Below are 20564 nucleotides of genomic sequence, written 5' to 3'. Positions count from 1 at the left end.
TCATAGCTCTCTGATTCTACAACTTAATGAAAGCTTAGAGCTTGGTAGAATTCTTTTTCTCAATTTGTTGATAGGTTTGGATTTAAGCAACCTTTTTGAGGTTCTCCGGAGTAATTCCAACAAGTCCTCATTTCCTGGCACTTTGTATTGGGTATCCTTCGTCTTCTATCTTCTTAAATATAGTGACTATTTTACGCCCATCCACAAGAAAATCAATCATAGCGATCTTAATAATTACAGTTCAAAAAATCGTTAACAAAGTTACTGCTTAGAATTTATTTCTAAGTTATCGTTTTCAATTGGAGTCAGACATAGAGCTTCAAGTTCACAATTTGTATTCATGTCCCGGCGGTCAACTTTAACTCAGCTGTTGAGCTTCTGTGATAAAACTTGGGAAGAACATGAACTTAGTGCTTCAACTATTGTGTTTTATGAGGACTTTAAAAAAGATTTCGTTTCAGCATGTAAAGACAGGCTGTTAGTTGAACAATTATGTCATTCGGCTTTGATCTTGACCTCTTGTTTTCTAAAAACTTACATATAAATCGCTTAAAACGCATAGGAATAAACAAGACTGCTCGTATCAGGGCAAAGTACTGAATGTTCCGACTGCCTTAAGGTTAATGGAGCAGTAAAAACATAAAAAAAATTAAATTAAATAAAGTAAAATGAAAATTTTTTTCTAAAATTTGAATTTTTTTTAATGAAAATTATCCCCCCACACGCCATATAAAGTACAAAAGGATAGATTTCGTTCCTTGTAACAAATCAGTTATGGCAAATTAGCTTAGTTCAACAAATTTGGAACGATTTATAAGACGGATTAAATCTCCGCTTAGGCGTTAATAGCGCGAATTATATCGCGCGTTAATTGTCCCAAATTGGTCAAAATGGCCGAAATGGCAATTTTAAACTCTCATAACTTTACGAAAAATGATCACAGGTGAAATATCTTTTCAAATTTAAGCTCAGGACAACAATACCTTTTGAATGATGTAAAAAATTCCGTCACAAATGGCTAGTTAAAAAGTCGAAATTTGTCTGAAGAAAAAAAACCCAACCCGAGCACAAATATTCCGTTACTTTCGCATCGAACGGGTTGGGTTTTTTTTTCGATTGGGTTTTTTTTTCTTCAGACAAATTTCGACTTTTTAACTAGCCATTTTTGACAAAAAATTTTTTATCGTTCGAAAAGTATTGTTGTCTTGAGCTTAAATTTGAAAAGATATTTCACCTGTGATCATTTTTTGTAAAGTTTAATGGGTGTTTAAAGATTGTCATTTTGGCCAATTTGGGACAATTAAAGCGCGATGTATTTCGCGCTATTACCGCGTAAGCGGAGATTTAATCCGTCAAAGAAATCGTTCCAAGTTGGTTGAATGAAGCTGGTTGAATTATTTGCCACAATTGATTTGTTACAAGGAGTGAAATCTATTCTTTTGTACTTTATACGGCGTGTGGGGGGATGATTTTCATTAAAAAATTCAAATTTAAGAATTTTCTTTTTTCGTTTTTTTTTTGTATTTTACATTTAATTTTGTTAAGTTAATACTGCTCCATAATTCCTAAAAGGCAGTCAGAACATTCAGGGCTTCGCCCTGATACGAGTAGTCTTGTTTTTACTAAGAATGGAAAAAGAAAGCTTAGGTGTGTTCAAAGAAAACAATGATGAACTTTACACAGACTGTAAGTATACAATTCTATTAAGTACTTGACCTGAAGATATTACCATAGAAAGTTTGAAACTTCAGTTTTTCAATTTAAAAATTTTTGATTTTACTTTGACCACGAGAAATGACATGAACAAGACAAGCCACGTGGTGAAATTATAAAGAACATTTTTAAATTGCAAGACTGAAGACTCATACTTTCTGAGACAACACTGCAGCTCAAATACTGAATAGAAGTGTCATTAGATAATATATCGGTCGAAAATTACACATCATACGTCATAGCACCTTCCCATCTTCTGAACTAGCCGAAAACTTTTTTACATCTTCTTATAGCTCGTGGTCGTGTTCACTTATTTGAGCGACACAGAGTTTGGAGTACTTTAACTACTGTTATATCATTTTTGAATTTTTGATTAATTATACTAGGCAACTCTTAGTGTGCTAAGATGAAACATTCATCCCGCCGCCAATAGATGCGACAGTACTAACCCGTATCGGTGTCAAAAGATTGAGATTTTTTCTCAATTTCTAAGAATTCACTAACAGCTAATTGAGTAGCTCCATGATGAAAAATTGAACAGCTTTTCAAAGTGTCCAGATGCTCTGAGTAATACAATATTACAAAGCTTCGAATAATCTGTAAAATGAAAAAACTCACCTGGCTAGAGTTAAGATTCTCGGCACATAATCAGACTGATATATAACTAATAAGGAAACGTGAATCATCAGAATGTTATAAAATGAATATTTATATTCAAACTTAACTGAAAGGTGACGGACTTATGAGGAATAGATTACTTGATGAGCCGGATGTCTGGGGTAATCAAAAAACAAAACAAATTTTTAAGCTTTGAAATTGTTCAATTAAATACAAAAGTGAAAACTCAGCTTCCTTCAAGGTAGAATATGACTTTTGGGTCCCTAAAACTTGAGAAAAAAAACACCGAAAAAGTCGGAAAACCAGAATTTTTTTGGAAAACAGAGGCACAAGTCACCCGGGCTGACCAAAAATGCTAATCATGCAATTTTCATGTAAGGAAAACTGCTAGACATACACTTTTCATAGACTTAGTTTATGGAATTGTATGATTAGCATTTTCGGTCTATGGAGGTCAATACGGGCAGATCACTTGGTAAGAGAGTACTGCAAAAATTATTCATAAACATACTGAGCTTTAATTCTTCTCTGATGATATCTTGAAGTTCAAACACTGAGTAGACGTACATTTACTGTCGCTCACAAGAGTAATTTAGGGCTCATTTTTGATACTTGATATCTCGTGCGCCCTGTTTTGACAAAGCTAATATTTGCTGTAAGATGAGCTCATTTCAAAGCAGAATCAAAGTTTACACAAAGTTAAGCATCTTACATGGGTCTGTTTGGCTAAATGTCAAAAAGTGTTCCTGGTTTTGTTCATCCGAAAGTTTGCTTTGTCGAAACTCCGAGAAAATTTAGGATTCACTAATACTAAAAATAGATTCTTCTTTTCAAAGCACTCAAAAATTAAAGACGCTGCATATGGGTTAACTTTTGAATGAACTTTTGAAACTTGAAAGTTTGAGTAAATTCGAGAGTTCTTAACACTAAATAATTTTCCGCAAGTCCAATTTTGGTTTTACGATCTTCAGCTTTCATATGTCCAATTCAGTTCAAGTAATAATACTTAGATTACTTTCAGGTGGTTAAATTTTACCTAGTGGGCATAATTAGAAAATTATGAGTCCGTAACTTGGCAAACTATTTGAAACTAAAGACCGAAACTAAAGACCGTGTCACCATAAATAGTTCAATGGTAGTCAATACTCTAATTTGCAAAACCGCAAACCTTTAACAAAATTAATCGGTCATTAATAAAACTTCGTTTCATGCCTTTTTAACCATACACCTTTTAAGTGGCGTTGAATTGAAGCAACACTCAAAAACTGGATAGCTTACAGATACAAATCAAAACAATGCGATCAGTTTTTTTCCCGATTTTGGTTGTTTCAAAGAATATCAAAGAGTGCTTCCGGTAAAAATAAGGCTAAAATTTCTAAAAGAGAATACTTCAATTAGAACTGACCTAAATTTGCAGTTGACTAGAAATAAAGGCTAGAGATACATATAAGGCGTGTTTGGAATTATAAAGAATCAACCTAAAATTAGATTAGACAGTCAAAATAATACCAGCGAAAAATGATGAAATCAATGCGGGTCTAAAAACGCCCATTGCATCTCAGTTCCAATTGGAAACTAATGAACCACGAAAACTTGCTGGCGTCATGTTTAGATTTTCAGCCGTAAATAAATGCCAGAGTGCGATTCTGCTTTCATGTTACCTAAATTTTAAGTCATAATTTAAGAAGTATTTTTTTAAAAAAGAAAGTCCGCCTAATAACTTTCCAAGCATTTGTGCTATTATTTTGTCAAAGGCGAGTCTATTGAAATGCAAGACATTTAAAAAGATACAAAATTGACAAAAGTTGCATTCAAAAAAAATAACAAGAAAAAACCAAAAAAAAAAATCTAAAATGTTAGTTCAGTTTTCATTTACTTTTTTGCAGATTTTTTTTTGATTTTTCTACAGATCGCTTAAGTTCAAGGAAGCGCAAAAAAATTTCCCCCATTATTTTTTTAGTAAAAATCAGTCTTTTGTTTTTGAACGAAAAATTTGGTTCTATAAGACGTAATCGCTCAAATTACTCGCACGAAACAAAGATAAAACACAAAAAAATTAAATCGACTACACAAAAAACTTGGAAAAACTTTCAAAGTTGTTCAAATCACGACTAAAATGGTCATTTTTTGACTCATTCCGATATGATTGCGTGGTTTCTGATTTTATACGGTAACAAAAAAAGAAAATATACCTGAAGACAAAATCTTCCCCACTTTCAGTGGTTGAAACAACAAAAATAGTGAAAAACGGTAAAAATTGCCGTTAAAAACAGCCCAATATCTTATTTGGCAGTTAAACCAATGGCTTGGTCTGTTGAAAAACTTATGTAGTTAAAGAAAAAAAAGATATCTAAATCTAAATTTTTTGTGATCTAAATTTAGTTATGCAAAAAATCGCCCTCAGTATAGCAATAGTAACTAAAAAAGGATATCCAACAATTGATTTCGCTCGATCAAAACAATTGAATCTACGATGAATGATTAGGATCTTGAGTCCTTCCAAGAGTTAGTTAATTAATGGCGTATTTATGTAGTGTTTTTTGTTCATTTTCTTCACAATCATTATGTGTAACTAATAAATCTTGTTGTTCTGTTCGAAGGGAAGGATTTTGATGTGAAGTTGGTTCTAAAAGAACAAGGGGAGAAAAGGGTTTGGAAAAAACTATTCAAAAATACATGTGAAGGATAGTCCCGAATATGGGTTATTGAATTGATGTATCTAAGTGTCTGTTTTGTATTTATAGGATAGGTATTACATAATGCGGCCAATGAAACATCTCCAGTGACCAAAATATTTAGTGATTAACTCGCTCTCAATACATTTCCGGATAGATACTGGTGGCCAGCATAAAATTTATTGTTAAAAAAAAAGATATACCGAATCTGCAACAAAGTACCGACCATTATCTGTTACTCCTCAACTGGCAAAAAATGTTGAAGATATTTTTCAACGTCAATTGATCGAGTACCTTGATAGATTCCGTTTGATGAACGAACATCAATTTGGATTTCGAGAAAATTTTCTACCACTCTGATATTATTGACAAAAACAATCAGAACACAAGTCAATAATCAGACGCTCATTGCGGGTATTCTTCATTTACTATCTAAAGCTCTGAACTGAAATTATAATAATTTTCTGCTAGAACAAAATAGAGTACTTAGGCTTGGATTTAACTGTTTTAAAACCTTATCAAGAGCTAACAGTTAAACAGACGTCATAAGTTGCCTCAATTAAATGAGAATAAGATTGATTCACAGTCGTAAGAGGAGTCACTAACGACACAGTGTTATGACCTCTTTTGTTTAGTGTATCCGGATAGAAAACGGTAAACTGTGATATTACGCATCACGATTTTTTATCTGCCTTTTGTTGCCTAATTACACATCATCATTATCTATTCGCCAATTTCTAGAATGTCAAAAGTCTGCTTTCCTGTTTACTAAAGTTGGGCTCAATTTACCAACAGCAAAACTCTATTTGGATGAGAGAACAAAAAAATTTGTTCACACCGTTTTATACAACAGCCAATACGCAAACAAAAGTGCTTTTAGAAAAGTTTTTTTTTTGCTAAAAGAGCCCCATATAATTAAACCTTTTTTCGGAAATGTATTTTTTTGACATCAGAAAAAGTACACAAAGTTTTTTCTGAACCAATATAAGAAGGACTTATTATCATGGAAATTATTCAAATCCTCTGATATCATGTCTTTGTGCAAGGATAGTGGAACCTGATCTAAACTACATTTTATGATTGGATAAATTAGATATTTTACCACTGTAAAGTATTTAATATTAACCAATCATGCGACCATAAGTCTCGAACAAGACCTTAATAGCTTAGAATTAACCAAAACTAGATTAGAATTTAGACAAAACATTTTTAAAATGTTATACGACGATAATTTAATCGAAATGTCTCTACGACTCAATAGATCAGAGCCAATATTCCGAATGATAACAGAACTACCCGGAATTGCAAGAAGACCTCGAACCAGAGATGACATACGACAAAGTAGAAACTTACCAAATAGTTATATGATAGTACGGCAAAAGCCAACACAGACTTTTATATTTAGAATTTTATTAGCAATGAATTTAGATTTTCATTTACAAACATAAAATCTTGAAGTCAACCTTCATAATCATTCCAGGCGCTAAACAAAACTATTAATATACAATAACGATTGATAAAAAGATCTCAGATCGTTTTCCTAAAATTCTGCAGTATTATATAAAACATGTTTGAAAAATATTTATTGAAAATCAAAATAAAAATTAGTAGCATGACAATAAACTGTTAGTAATTATAAAATCATCAGTTGTCCCAGCTTCATCACCTAAAACATAACAGCAATCATAAGCTCACTAATATCATTAAAACACTAAATCTTTTCTTAAATAAATATAAACCATTTTAAACTTATATTCACTTAATCTTAAAATCAGATCATCAAGGCTTATCCTTCGATCTTAATTCATTTTCTATTTAATTAAATTTAAACTTGATCATCAAGGCCTATCTTTGGATCAAAAACAACAATTTTGTTCTCCCCCACCCACTTAGCTAGTGTCTAACGACCTCAAACGTCGATTCACTATCCAACCCTTTCAAAAAACCCAAGACTAATAGAAATTTTTGAACAACACTAATCATTCAAATTAGGATAAACAGTGAAGAACTTCGGTTATTCATCCTTCACTTGAACCCTCCTCATAGACTTAGTAAGTTTAAAATAGTATCTAACGAACTACTCGCGTTCTAATTATACCTGAACCTTGTGGATCGATTTACTATTCTCCAACCCTTGAACACAATCATTACCCCTAAGTAAGATTAAGTAAGTTAACACCTTAGCTTATATTAGCCACGAGAAAGTAAAAAATCATTCTTTGGAATCGATATACTTTTCTCTCCAACCCTGAACAAATAGACCCAGGTTAAGCTAACCAAAAAATCGTAAGGACTAACAATTTAAGAAAATAGAAATCATCTAACAACTTTTTGCATCCGTCATCCTAAACCTTATGTCATTTAAAAATCTAGGAAATAAACAAACAATCGTTTTACACAACTGTGAAATAGATAACAAAAAATACGACCTTGTAATCACACCTCATACACAAACAGTTGGATATATTAGAACAAAACGACAAACACTAAAAAGGAAAATCATAAACAAACAAAGACAAATAACACGAAAAAGATTTTCCAAAAATAGAAACGCATTTTCAGAATCAGAAGCCAGCAATCTAGACGAACTTTATAAATTAAAAGAATCTATAGATAAAAATTGCCCCATTCACGATCAATTATATTTTTCCGACTCAGAAACAACTTCAAATTCTCATCAAAAAGAGGAAAAAGAAGAATAAAAAAGCAATATAAACACAAACCAGTACATTTATATAATTGGAATCAACCAATTAGACATATCGATAATTACCTATTAACAGTCATTAAACGAAAAAATAAGCCAAACACACACCCCAAGTGAAGATAGTCCAGATGATGACGATATCTACCCCTTCCTCGTAGATGCACCCAATGATAGAGGGCAGCATATACTTTGCAAGAATTTACTCCTAATTTTATTTGAACCCGAAATCAGCCCATTTTAAGCAGAGTTCCCAGATGTAAAGATCAAAAGACAAATTATTGATCACTATCTGAAAGATATATGTAATTTAACACAACAATACGGAATCTATACCATAGAATTCAGCTCACCAAACCCGAATCACCACAAATATGTAATTCAAACAGACGACCTTGATTTAGAAATTTCAAAAGTATTCTCAGAATACATAAAAACCATACAATAACATAACTCACAAAAAGCAAACTCCATATTCACTAATGAAGTTTTTGCCATAATATATAGTTTTATCTCAATATTAGAAAACGAAATTCCAATCCCAAGTGTCTCACCGACAGAGACATCTAAACATATAAGGGTACGACATGAAATCACACTATTTTCAACTTTTCTACATATAATTAAAGAAAATTTCACTAAAGATGATGTTTCACAACATACAAAACATGACTTACAAAAAATTTTGGCATGGTTTATAAAAGATTATTTCACACATAATATAGATTTAATCTCACAAGCAAGAAAAAATTTCAGACCTCAAAATTCAAACGATGATACCGCCATCACAGAACAGTCAGACTACGTTTGAGACCCCGAATGGTCTCATTATGCATTTATAAATATCCCACAATCAATTGCAAGTGAAGCAATAAGTACAGTATCTTATACAAGAGATTATGTAAGAGTAGTACCATTAACCATTGATGCAACACCATTAAACTACAGTACATTTCTACCTGATATGCGAAATAACAGCTTAAACTCGACCGTCATACACAATGAAAACCTTAATGGAACTAGGAATCTCACTCAGCAAGATATTCAGACACCATCACACTTCATAAATGAAGAAATTGTACAAACAACCACAACTACACAACAAAGTATTTCACCAATACGTCCAAATTTAACAACACCAAGAAATACAAACACTTCACTAGCACAGGTAACCTTACAATCAACCGTTAAACCTTCGGTTGCTCCAAAAGATTCACAAATGGATTATCAAACATATAGACCCATGACAATACCGTCAAAAACACGCAGAACATTCACAAGAAACAATTTTGCGGAACACAATTATAATAATACACATTCATCAAAAACAAACTATCCCCCACGAAAAAATAATAATATTAATCAGATAAAATCTCGCTATTGGGATAATCCAATGGCAACAACCAACTTAGTAAATTTTCAAACTAATTCACATCCTCCACAGGATCGTAGTGAAAATTACCCATTCTTTCAACAGAATAAAAATAAAAAACAAACACCTCATCAAACGGATTACCTGTCCTCTGATGATGATTATGTACAACCAGATATATTTGCACCATATACTCAAGAATATTGTGGACAAGGAGTGCAAAAACCATATACATATCATAGGATTTTTTCCCCACATCAAATAGATACACAAAATCAACAACCAATACAAATGCAAAACCCAATTAATACACAATCTTTTCAACCAATTCAGCCACAAAATCCAATGATTACACATTCGTATCAACCAACACAAATGCAAAATGAAATACCACTTCCATATTACCTTCAACAACACGAAATAACAAAAAATCAACTTTCGAATTTTTCACAAATGCCAAATGCAGCAGAATCATTACAAATGACAATGAATCCATACCTTATGGGTGGATCATGAATAACATCAAACAAACCATTAATGGTATTCACAGGAACAGACCCTGAATATTCTGTAGAAGATTATTTAAATGCAGTAACAGCAAATTTAATTTTAAATATAGGACCTGAACCAATTAATACGCCACTACATCAAAACTGGATACACCGACGCACAGCGTTGATACAGACAACCTTAGACGGCGCAGCCCAAAAATGGTTTTCAGTATTGCCTATAGAAATAAAATCAAACTGGAAAAGATTTACACAAGAATTTTCAAAAATGTTTGACTCCGAGAGGAACAAACAACAACAAAGAGTTTTATGTAATCTAATACAGACCTCGTTGAAAAAATCACTGAAATACTCAATATTTATGAAAAGCACCCAAACTTTAGAGGCAAACCATCTTTCAAAAAATGGTGTAATTATTGCCGACGATACGGACATAGTATTTCTGAATGTAGACAAAAACAACAGGACAATCAAAACAAACCTCAAAAATATAAAGAACCAAATAAATCATTCTATCAGTACATGAAAAAAGATCAAAATCTACCGAACAAAAATGTATACAGCAACAACAGTTCAGGAAAACCACTTCCGAACAATACCAATTACACGAGAACTCAATCACCATATAACTCAAGTTATAGAGGAAGATCGCCAGAACGAAGAAATACACAAAATTCGTCACAAAATCATTACAATAGACCAAATAATCGAAATAACTACTCCAGATCAAATTCGAATACAACACGATTTGTTTCTAGATCTAAATCCCAATCAAGGAATAATTACTATCCAAACAATCATTCACGAAACTCATCATACAATAGAAATAGAAACTACTCCAATAATCGAAAAAGAAGTTATTCAAACAATCGAAACCAGAATTACCCGAACAATCGATCAAGGAATAACTCATATAATAGATCAAACTATAACAGACTAAACAATAATTATCAAAACAGATCACAAAATAATTCACAAAATCGACATTCAAGTTATAATAACCGTTATAGAAATTATTCCCAATCACCACACAGGAATAATAACCATTATAATAATTCTAACAATCGCCACAGAAGTAGTACACCTAAACATTAAAGATATATTAATCAAGTACAATCAAATCCAGAAACAACATCAGACCCCCCAGGTATTGATGACACAGGAAATAACAAACTACAACTAAATCAAATAAACTGTGAATCATCAGATTCAGAAAGTGATACAGAAAACACTATCTCCATAACTATGATAGCAGTCGAAAATGACTACGAACCTATTATATATGAACAAGCTTTTTCATCACATATATATGAAAATTAATCAGAACTCCTTCACAATTATTATATTGAACCCATCCATTCTACACAAACGGCACAAAAAACTAACGAAATCAACACTACAAATAAATCCAATGGAAATAATAAAACAAAATGCTTGAATACAAATCACATCTATCAAAATATACAAAAAGAACAACCCAAAGAAAAAATTTGGACAATATCATTTCTTTTAGAAAGTCCAAGAAACAAAGAATTTCAACCACCAGATCTTGAAATTAATTTTTTAATTGATTCAGGAGCAGAATCAAACATAATAAACATTCCCACATGGAATGAGATAAAGACATTACACCCAAAACTAACGCCTCTTGAAACCTCCAGTAAACTAGCAACAGCGCAAGGATCAACATTGGTAAACTATGGAAAAATTCAATTATTTCTTCTCCCCACAAGAACAATAGAACAAAATAAAATTTTAAATAAACCATTTAAACAAATATTTCATATCACTGATATTAAACACAATATCATTGGAATACCATTTATCTCTAAATATATACCAACAATCAATATTTTGAATAGTAAAATACTAATCAAAGATAAATACACAAAAACAAAAGACACATCCCTAACATTTTTTCAGAAATTAAATAAACAATCACCATTCTTTTCAAAATTTTATCCAATATATAATCAACAAAGAAAACACCTGAAACCACTATCAGGAAACATATATAATTTTTCAATAAAACAAGTTCACCAATATGATAAAAAACAAAATAAACAACAACTCTATATGTCAGATTTTGAATTCAAACCTATCCATAAGTTTTTCAAAATCACAATTTCATCCATAAAATATTTGAAAAACTCGAATTCAGATATTATTTCTCTTCATGTATACAACAATACACCCTATCAAGTAACATTACCTTTAGGACTTTTAGGCTATTGCAAAACCAACGCTACGATATCACCAATACACGAAAAAGCATACCGCGTAAATAATATACTCCAATTATTAGATATTTGTCAATCCACAATTCTTAATGAAGACTTATCCATAAATAATATAATAAGTAATGAAAAAAGAAATACAGATTATTTCACAAAAACCCCATATTTTAAACCTACATTCAACATAAATAACTATACAGAGAATCAACAGAAATTTTTAACAATGTTTAACTTCCAACATTCACAAATAACACAAGACGAATTTGATAAATTAGCCAAACAGCTAATAAAATATTCATCAGTTTATGCAACATCCAAATTTGATGTTGGCAAAATCAGTTCATCACTACATCTCCCATTAAAACTTGACGCAGTTTTCAAAAAACAAAGAGCAAGTAAAGTACCAATTCACTTACATGATAAAGTAAACAGATTACTCGATATTTTAGAACAATACAAAATTATCTCACCGGTAAACAAAGAAGAACAACCAAAAGGTAACACATTTATAAACCCTGTTATCATCCTAGCAAAAGGAGAATCATTAAAAATAGTTCTAGACGCTATATATCTTAATTCACTAATAGACGAATCAAAATGCAATTGGCCTATTGAACCAATACAAGTTATTTTAACAAAAATAAACGGAAAATATTTTACAACCGCAGATATGAATAGTGCATATAATCAAATGCCACTAGATGAACAATCGCGACGCTTAACACAATTTGTTATTGGAAATCAGCAATATGAATTCAACCGCCTATTCTATGGAATATCCATAGGACCAGCAGCATTTTCAGCTTTTATGAGCAAAATTTTTAGACCACTAATACTCAAGAAAAACGCAATCACCTATTTAGACGATGTTTTTATGCAATCACAGACAAAAGAAGAAATGTTCAAAGTTTTAGAACACTATCACAAAATACTTCAGAACGAAAATCTGAAGGCCGCCCCCGATAAATCACACTTCTTTTTAACACGAGTTAAATTCTTAGGACACAATATAGAAAGAAAAACAATCACTCCATTAAAATCACGCATTGATGCTATTCAAAAGCTCCAACCACCAACAAACAAAAAGAAAATCCAAGAATTCCTTGGAATGTTAAATTTTTTAAGCAAATTTGTCTATAAAATGCAATTATACCTAAGACCATTCTATAATATACTTAGACAACAAAATAATTTTGAATGGAACACAGAACATCAAGCACCATTTGAAGAAATTAAAAAACTCTTAACTCAACAAATTTCGAATACAATTCCAGATCCAAATCAACCATTCTATGCAATGTGCGATGCTTCGAATTTTGGCATCGGCGCAGCTTTATTACAATCACACAATGGTATAAACAAAATGAACCTTATATCAGCAAATTCTCGATTATTCACTCAAGCAGAGCTACGACTCTCAACTCTAATGAGAGAATGTACAGCTATAATTTATACACTAACAGAATATGAATTTCTGATACTTGGATCAGAACATCAAACAGTTCTATTCACAGATCACAAACCAATCATCTTTCTCTTTACACAAAAATCTAACCCAAATCACCGAGTTTATAGATTTCAACTAATTCTAATGAAATTCCCAAACTTACATATAGTTTGGACAGCAGGAAAGAATCTTGCATTACCAGACACTTTAAGTCGAAATACACCACCTGAATTACTTACACGTAAAACTACAGTAAAAATACCCAAAAATATAAAATTCTACCTTGCAGAAAACGAAACATCACCCCGACTAGAATGCAAAATTAGCCAATAGGATTCATCCAATCCGTCACCTTCTCTAACTCTAACACAAACCAACTAGACGAACGATATTAAACTCCAGGCATATCTATAACTATAACTTTGCGACCTCCAGGTCAAAAATAAGCAAACCACTCCAACTTGACAACTAAAATAAATATCACCATAATCACTCCTCCGATACAAGATCAAAATCTTGACCCAGTAATTAGACAACTAAAACAACCTATTACCTTATTACCAAAAGAATACGCACTACGCGAACTAACTCAATTATATTCGTTCAAAAATAAGCAAACCACTCCAACTTGACTTTTAAAATAAATATCACCATAATATCATAACCCTCCCTTATCTAATAACCCAAAGATCAACAATATTTCCCCAACTCCGATCTCAAATACCCCCCAAACAAATATGTTAAATTAGCCTAAAGTAAAAGAACGACCATTTTAATTAGCCTAAAGTATAAAAATCTCAAAAATACCCCAGATAACTTGACAAATAAAAATAAAGACAAAGCAGACCTCCCGATCACCATAAAATTCGCCCCCAACAATTTTTCACAAAACTCAACCCACTTGTCAAAAAACCAATAAATAATTCGACCACACTTGAAAATTGCCCCAAACAACAAAAAATATTCGATCCAGAAGCCATTTCTTAAATGCTCTTCTCTCGACCAGTCAACATAATTCTTAACATTATCATAAACTTTTTAACGATATTTAAACTTTTAATCATATTTCTTTTTGATACCTTTGAATCTTTTGTAATAATCTTAATCATTTTTTGCAATATTTTTTTAATTTTCTATTCCATATTTGAACTATACCTCCAACTTTTAAAAGCTATTGACTATATCCACAGGTACGATTCACAAAACTTATCTAAATGATACGAACCATTTTTAGTAGAACAGATATTTTTTTACTATTTGTAATTTTTATAACATTTCTATCATCCCTCATCTTGATAATATGCAAATGTATAAAGAAAGCAATCATCACATTTGCCCTAGCAACAATCCTCCTAATTCTTTTTCTAGAAGAATACTATAATAAACATACATTTTTCCACTAAAAGAATAAATAAAAAACCATCAAAAATTGCTAACCAACAGTCACACAGTCAGTCTTTACCGACATCACCCCAAGATAACCCAACAACACCTTCAACTACCCAAAACCCCCAATTATCTACACGAATATCCTTTCAAGATAACCCATATACCTTTGAAGAACGACACGCTCGCTTATCTGAACCACTAGAACCAGTTCAACGACAAGCACCTCTAAGCGAACCAACATATAACTTATACCCAACACTACCACAAGAATTAAGTAGAATACGAAATCCTAGTCAAAACCAAAATACAGTCGAAATAAATAGACAAATTATACATCCTCGACGAAACAGAAATTTTCAAACTCCCCGAGTTCATTTTGATATACCTCAATCCCCATCACAAAGTACTCCAGAAAACCCCATTGGTATATTACCAGAAACCCCTACGCTTCTTTCACAACGTAGCACCTCAAGCCTACCCTCAGATTACTTAGGTTTAACACCAACATCTGAACAAATTCGTGAAAATCCCTTAAACCCCACAAACCAAACATCACGACTACCATATTGGACAACACATTCATTCACACAAGGTGAACTAAGTTTAATCAATGATCCAATAGATATTTCTAGGGATACAACAACAACCTCATCACTACCAGAAACATTATCACTACCATAAACACCATCAATAAGCCAGATTTCACCACCGCCTTTTAACTTAAATTTCCCAAATAACCTCGACGCTAGATATCGAGAACAATCATCAACAAATATTCCTTTAAGACTAGACTGGAATACATTCACAGCACCTCCACCATTATTTAGACAGCACCCAGAAAGTAACCGACTCCACAACTGGGCACTAAATAGACTACAATATAGACAAGACATCCACGAAGACATTCGTGATCATAACATCCAAATACTCCAACAAAATAGTCTACAATTAAAATTTGAAATCACGGTTAAACTAAACAACATTACTCAACATCCCTACCCATTAAACCCACCAAATATAACAGCTCAATCACTACCACCACCATTTATAACAACTGAAGTAATATACAAATACGACAGATATACCAAAAAGACAATTGGTTACATCACATTTTATAACCCATACTCAGGATTATCATACACATGTATATTCTAAAAATATTAATTTTTCTACAACTCTTTTTTCTAGTAATCTCCAATCAGAACATAAACCCTTCCCCCCGCACAGGACCCCAAGATTTATTAGTAACACATTACGATTGTGAAGAAAATGAACAAAAAACACTACACAAATATGCAATAAATCAAGTATCACAATGCGAAACAGAACCACGAGCTATAGAAACAACAAATGTAATAGCGACACTTTATTCAAAAGCCCGAGCAACAACAGTTATAGGATATAAATTCACAGCAACATTTTCTGAAAAGAAAGTACATTGTTCACAAGTCTCAAATGGAAATAAAAACCGACTTGACCACGAATCATTCTACCAGAGTAATATCGAACGACTTTTACATCTCAATCCCGAAGATTGTAAAAACGAGTTACTCAGACTAAACATCACAAGAAATAAAAACACAGATAGAAAATTAGTATATTTCCAAGTTTTTGCAGATTCTGTACATCAAGCAGAACTTGAAAGATATCAAGGACATATAAAATTAGATGAAAAATACCCCTACAACGGCGCACACGGAAGACTAACTTATGACATACACGATAAACACTGGATACCCCACATTGGTATAAATGACCCATCAAACTGCAAAGCAGACACAAAAAATAAAGGATATCAAGAAATCATGTTTTTCGATTGGAAAATACAACTCGAAAAAATACAACTCACACGCAATTTATCTGACAACACCATGATCTATCAAGGAATCAGATTACCTTGTAAAAACGATCAAGGCTATTGTGACCCTACAACACGAACACAAGCAACAATTGTTTGGTTCCCCGAAGACACATGTACAACATTTCAAGTAGCAAAAATACACGCTCGTATGATAAAATTTCACGAAAAATATTTTATACAATCAATTCCATATGAACAAGTAAATCCATCACGAAAACAAAGTTCAAATTTTAGAAACATACACAATATAGAAAATAAATTGACACGTTTTCAAATATATCAAGAAACAGAACTTGCATGTAAATACAGAAATCCACTTCACAAAACACAATACTCCGAAATATTAGTTGAATACGAAAAAGGATTCGACATGACCACTGGAAAAGTAAAAATCGACCCATACGCCACAAGTCACCCTATAAACGAAGGAACATCATATATACCAGTAAATTTTCAAAAAAGTAAAAGTCAACCTGGTGGACATCTAAAACCCCATGACACTAGAAGCACACTTTTACAAGAACTATCACTAATGAATAGTACATATTTCGGTAATATCCACTATGATATTCACCTAGATATGAAATTAGACTACACAGTTAGCCGCATTTTTCAAGAAATGTCACTCGCTGAATTAGAGACACTTCACCAACTATGCGAATTAGAAAGGACACAAATCCTACAATCACTTGCACTAGCAGTATTAAAAATACCCTACGCAGGATATTTACTATAAGGAAATAGATCAAATTTTTTAGACTACGAAGGAAACATTTTATGGTTTTATACCTGTACCAAAAAAGTATCACCACTATATGTTTTTGAAGATAAACGATGCTATAAAAGAATCCCTATCTTTTATAAGAATAAAGTACATTTCGTTGACACACTTTCAAGACGAACCTATTTCTGGGATACCGCAGTCCCATGTGGATCAGAAAATAGCCACAATGTAGTTCAACTGAACCCTGATGAAGATAAATATTACCTTCTTACCCCATATCCCACATTAATGCAATCACTCAAAAAATTTTCACCTGAAAGCATAAGAGCTATTACTCGAAACCCAAATATTGACCTACAATCAATCGGAATATATTCAAAATCCGATATCCAACATCACATTAGAACACAACAATTCCAAGAATTATTAACACAAATGGACACTATACAAAGACAATCAATTGACCAAAACTTACGCAAGCTTGCCGAAACCGCAGGATTTGCAGATATTTATACACAAGATTATAGCGGATATTTTAAAGACATTAAAGACTATATATATCTAAACGGTGAAAAATACCGACCACAAGATATCTCACCTAAAAAAATTTTTAGCTTTGTTACACTCAAAAATGAAATTCTTGATTTTCTAGGATGGCCCTATTACATCTTAGAAAAATTAACTATTTTATACGCAATGTTTAACTTTATAGGATTTCTTTTTTCGCTTTTAAAAGGAATCTATAATACATGCGCTATACACACACAAGTAAATAGACAAGCAGGTGTAGCACGCATACTATTTGCAGGATTTTTTGGAATTTTTTCATCATCGATAAACAAAATTCTTTTAGACGCACAAATAAAAGAATACAACACAAAAATAGCAACAAGACAGAACACATATGACGAAGAACATAACAATGTAGAAATAACGCCCACAGCACCACAGTTACCTCCCCTACCACATAACCATCCATTATCCCTAGTCCCACGAAATTTTCGAAATTTAGCAATATCACATAATCCAAATTTTAGACCAACCATATCACAAAGTCCCATTCGACATATAATGACACACCATTCACTAGATGAAAATACATATGAACAAATTATACAACAACCCCATACCACCGCTTTTCAGTCTCAAAATAATAATTTTTTTAGCCCACGATGAGCCGACAACTTGGATCCCTACACCGCTCAAATTCCCACCCAACCAACCTCAACACTCCAATTACAATAATTCCACTTTTTGCTTTCCCGCCACCCGATTTCCCAACCAATAATGTAACATCAGGCATGAATTCAGACACTAACTCACATATCTCAGTTTTATACTCCATTTCACATCTCAATAACCCAAATATCGAAACCCCTGATGAATTTGCAGACTCTGAACCATCTCCATCCAATAATTTTCAAACCAACTCCTCAGTTTTTTCAAAACCCCCTTTTTAACCAATCCCACCAAATAACCCACTCCCATCCATTTCTACACCCTCTTATGCTTCACAAGTCACCCCAACCTACTCTTCATTTCATTCAGACCGATCATTCAATTCTCCAGATATTCCCCAAATCTCCCAGGAACTAGATAATTTTATCACCCTACAACAACAACCCTTCCACCTTGAAAACCCCACTATAAATCAGATTTCATCCACAATAGAATCATCAAACCCACCTACCCCTACACCCTCTTCAGCTTATACCGCATCATTAGCACCATCATCCACATCCACCGAATCATCAAATAGCACTAATAGAGCTTATCGCACTTTCAAAAGAAAATTCCCGAACCATCCATTCCCAACAAAACCAGGAACAGCCCGTGAATATGTTAACCATCCAAATCACACTAACACGAAAGATTTTTTAGCAATCACCTTACCTTCATTTCCACAATATACTTTGAACACTCCTAACAACACTAACGACACACGTAGTTTTGTAGATGAACAAGTTTTAATGCCTACACTTCATTGGACATCATATTATCATTTTACTAACCCCCTTTGCCTACCTTTATCTAATACTCACATCGATATAGAAAGAAATCAAGATATGCTATATCGACTCACCACATCACTAACACATAGACAATTTACTTATATAGGATATAAAAAGTCACTAAAAACACACACTGCACCCCGAGCAAACGAATACACGATAGAATATTACGATCATAACATCATCCGAGCTAACCAAGACCAATTCTTAGATGATGACCGTTTCGCTAACCCACAAATCACAGAAAAATTCTTCATCAAAACACCATATGTATTTACACTCAATATATTTGATCGCAAATTCGATCACATCATTTCTGAAGCACTAACCGACACACAAGCTTACGAAAGTTTTAAAGAAAAATTTCAATTATTTTCACTAACCTTTCATTTCCTTGCACCACATGAACGAGATTTGCACTGCTCACACGATATTATGTTACGCACTAAACAAACCCACACATATACATATTATCGCTTCATACAAAATCACTTTGATCTACACACTCCATCAAGACAACCACACCACTGTTTTCAATTTCTTAACTCTAAGTACACTTCACCATTTTTTCTTAACTTCACATATTGCATCAAAGATACTAACCTTCACGGTATTCTTCGCAATTATGATCCCATAACCCAAATGTATATTTTTTGTCCCATCACGAAGACCGTCAACGCAGAAGAATCCAGACCCTTCCTTATCCCACATGAATTTATTCAACCTATAGAAAACCCAATATTAGAATTCATCCACAACACTAAATACAATCACAAATTATATAATCTCATCCAAAACACACCTTATGATTTTGCAGTTGGCACTGAAGAACTAAAAACCATTAAAGCACTTCAATTGCTTTGGCCACTGCTTCAAACTAAAAACATCATTCGCATACTAGCAAAATTACTCACTAACTCCGACATAATACACGACATCTTCCCCCATGGTTTTTTCCCCGACGACTAACAGGTAAGTATAATTTATACATATTCTTAACTAATAAATTCAAATTAAAAAACTAGCCATTCTTTATCCATGTCTCATTTTGATTTTTAGTCTTCATCTCACGATCATCTGCAAAATACACAAAAGAAAAATAAAAAATAGAAACCTTCTTCAATTTGTCCAAAGCTCTAATAATCTTTTGCACCAGCTAAATTAAATAAAATTCATACCTATGTAGTAAATTAATTTATAAATTATTTCCCTAAAGCAGTAATTCTAATTATGATGAAAATTTGTAACTTAATTTTTCCCCAAAACTAGCAGTAAAATTGAATTTCTATGATGTAAATTGATA

The 20564-nt window shown here is 32.5% G+C and overlaps 1 protein-coding gene across 8 annotated transcripts in view; it reads right to left on the bottom strand.

Annotated features, from left to right (window-relative positions):
• Window positions 1-3321, bottom strand: part of LOC134854087 (organic cation transporter protein-like) — an 83173-nt gene extending 79852 nt beyond the window's left edge. For 2 of the 8 annotated variants that reach the window (XM_063870175.1, XM_063870182.1), the window contains exons 1-2: window positions 2793-3321; window positions 2332-2673 (exon numbers count right to left, since the gene is read on the bottom strand). The gene's annotated coding sequence lies outside the window, so the exon portion shown is untranslated. The remainder of the gene's footprint in view (window positions 1-2331; window positions 2674-2792) is intronic. The other 6 variants (XM_063870177.1, XM_063870178.1, XM_063870180.1 and 3 more) reach the window with 6 other exon arrangements.
• Between the last annotated feature and the right edge of the window lie 17243 nt (window positions 3322-20564).

The sequence above is a fragment of the Symsagittifera roscoffensis genome, chromosome 9 (assembly GCF_963678635.1).
Source record: "Symsagittifera roscoffensis chromosome 9, txSymRosc1.1, whole genome shotgun sequence".
NCBI classification, from domain to species: domain Eukaryota; kingdom Metazoa; phylum Xenacoelomorpha; order Acoela; family Convolutidae; genus Symsagittifera; species Symsagittifera roscoffensis.
This window is presented reverse-complemented; position numbering and strand designations above follow the sequence as displayed.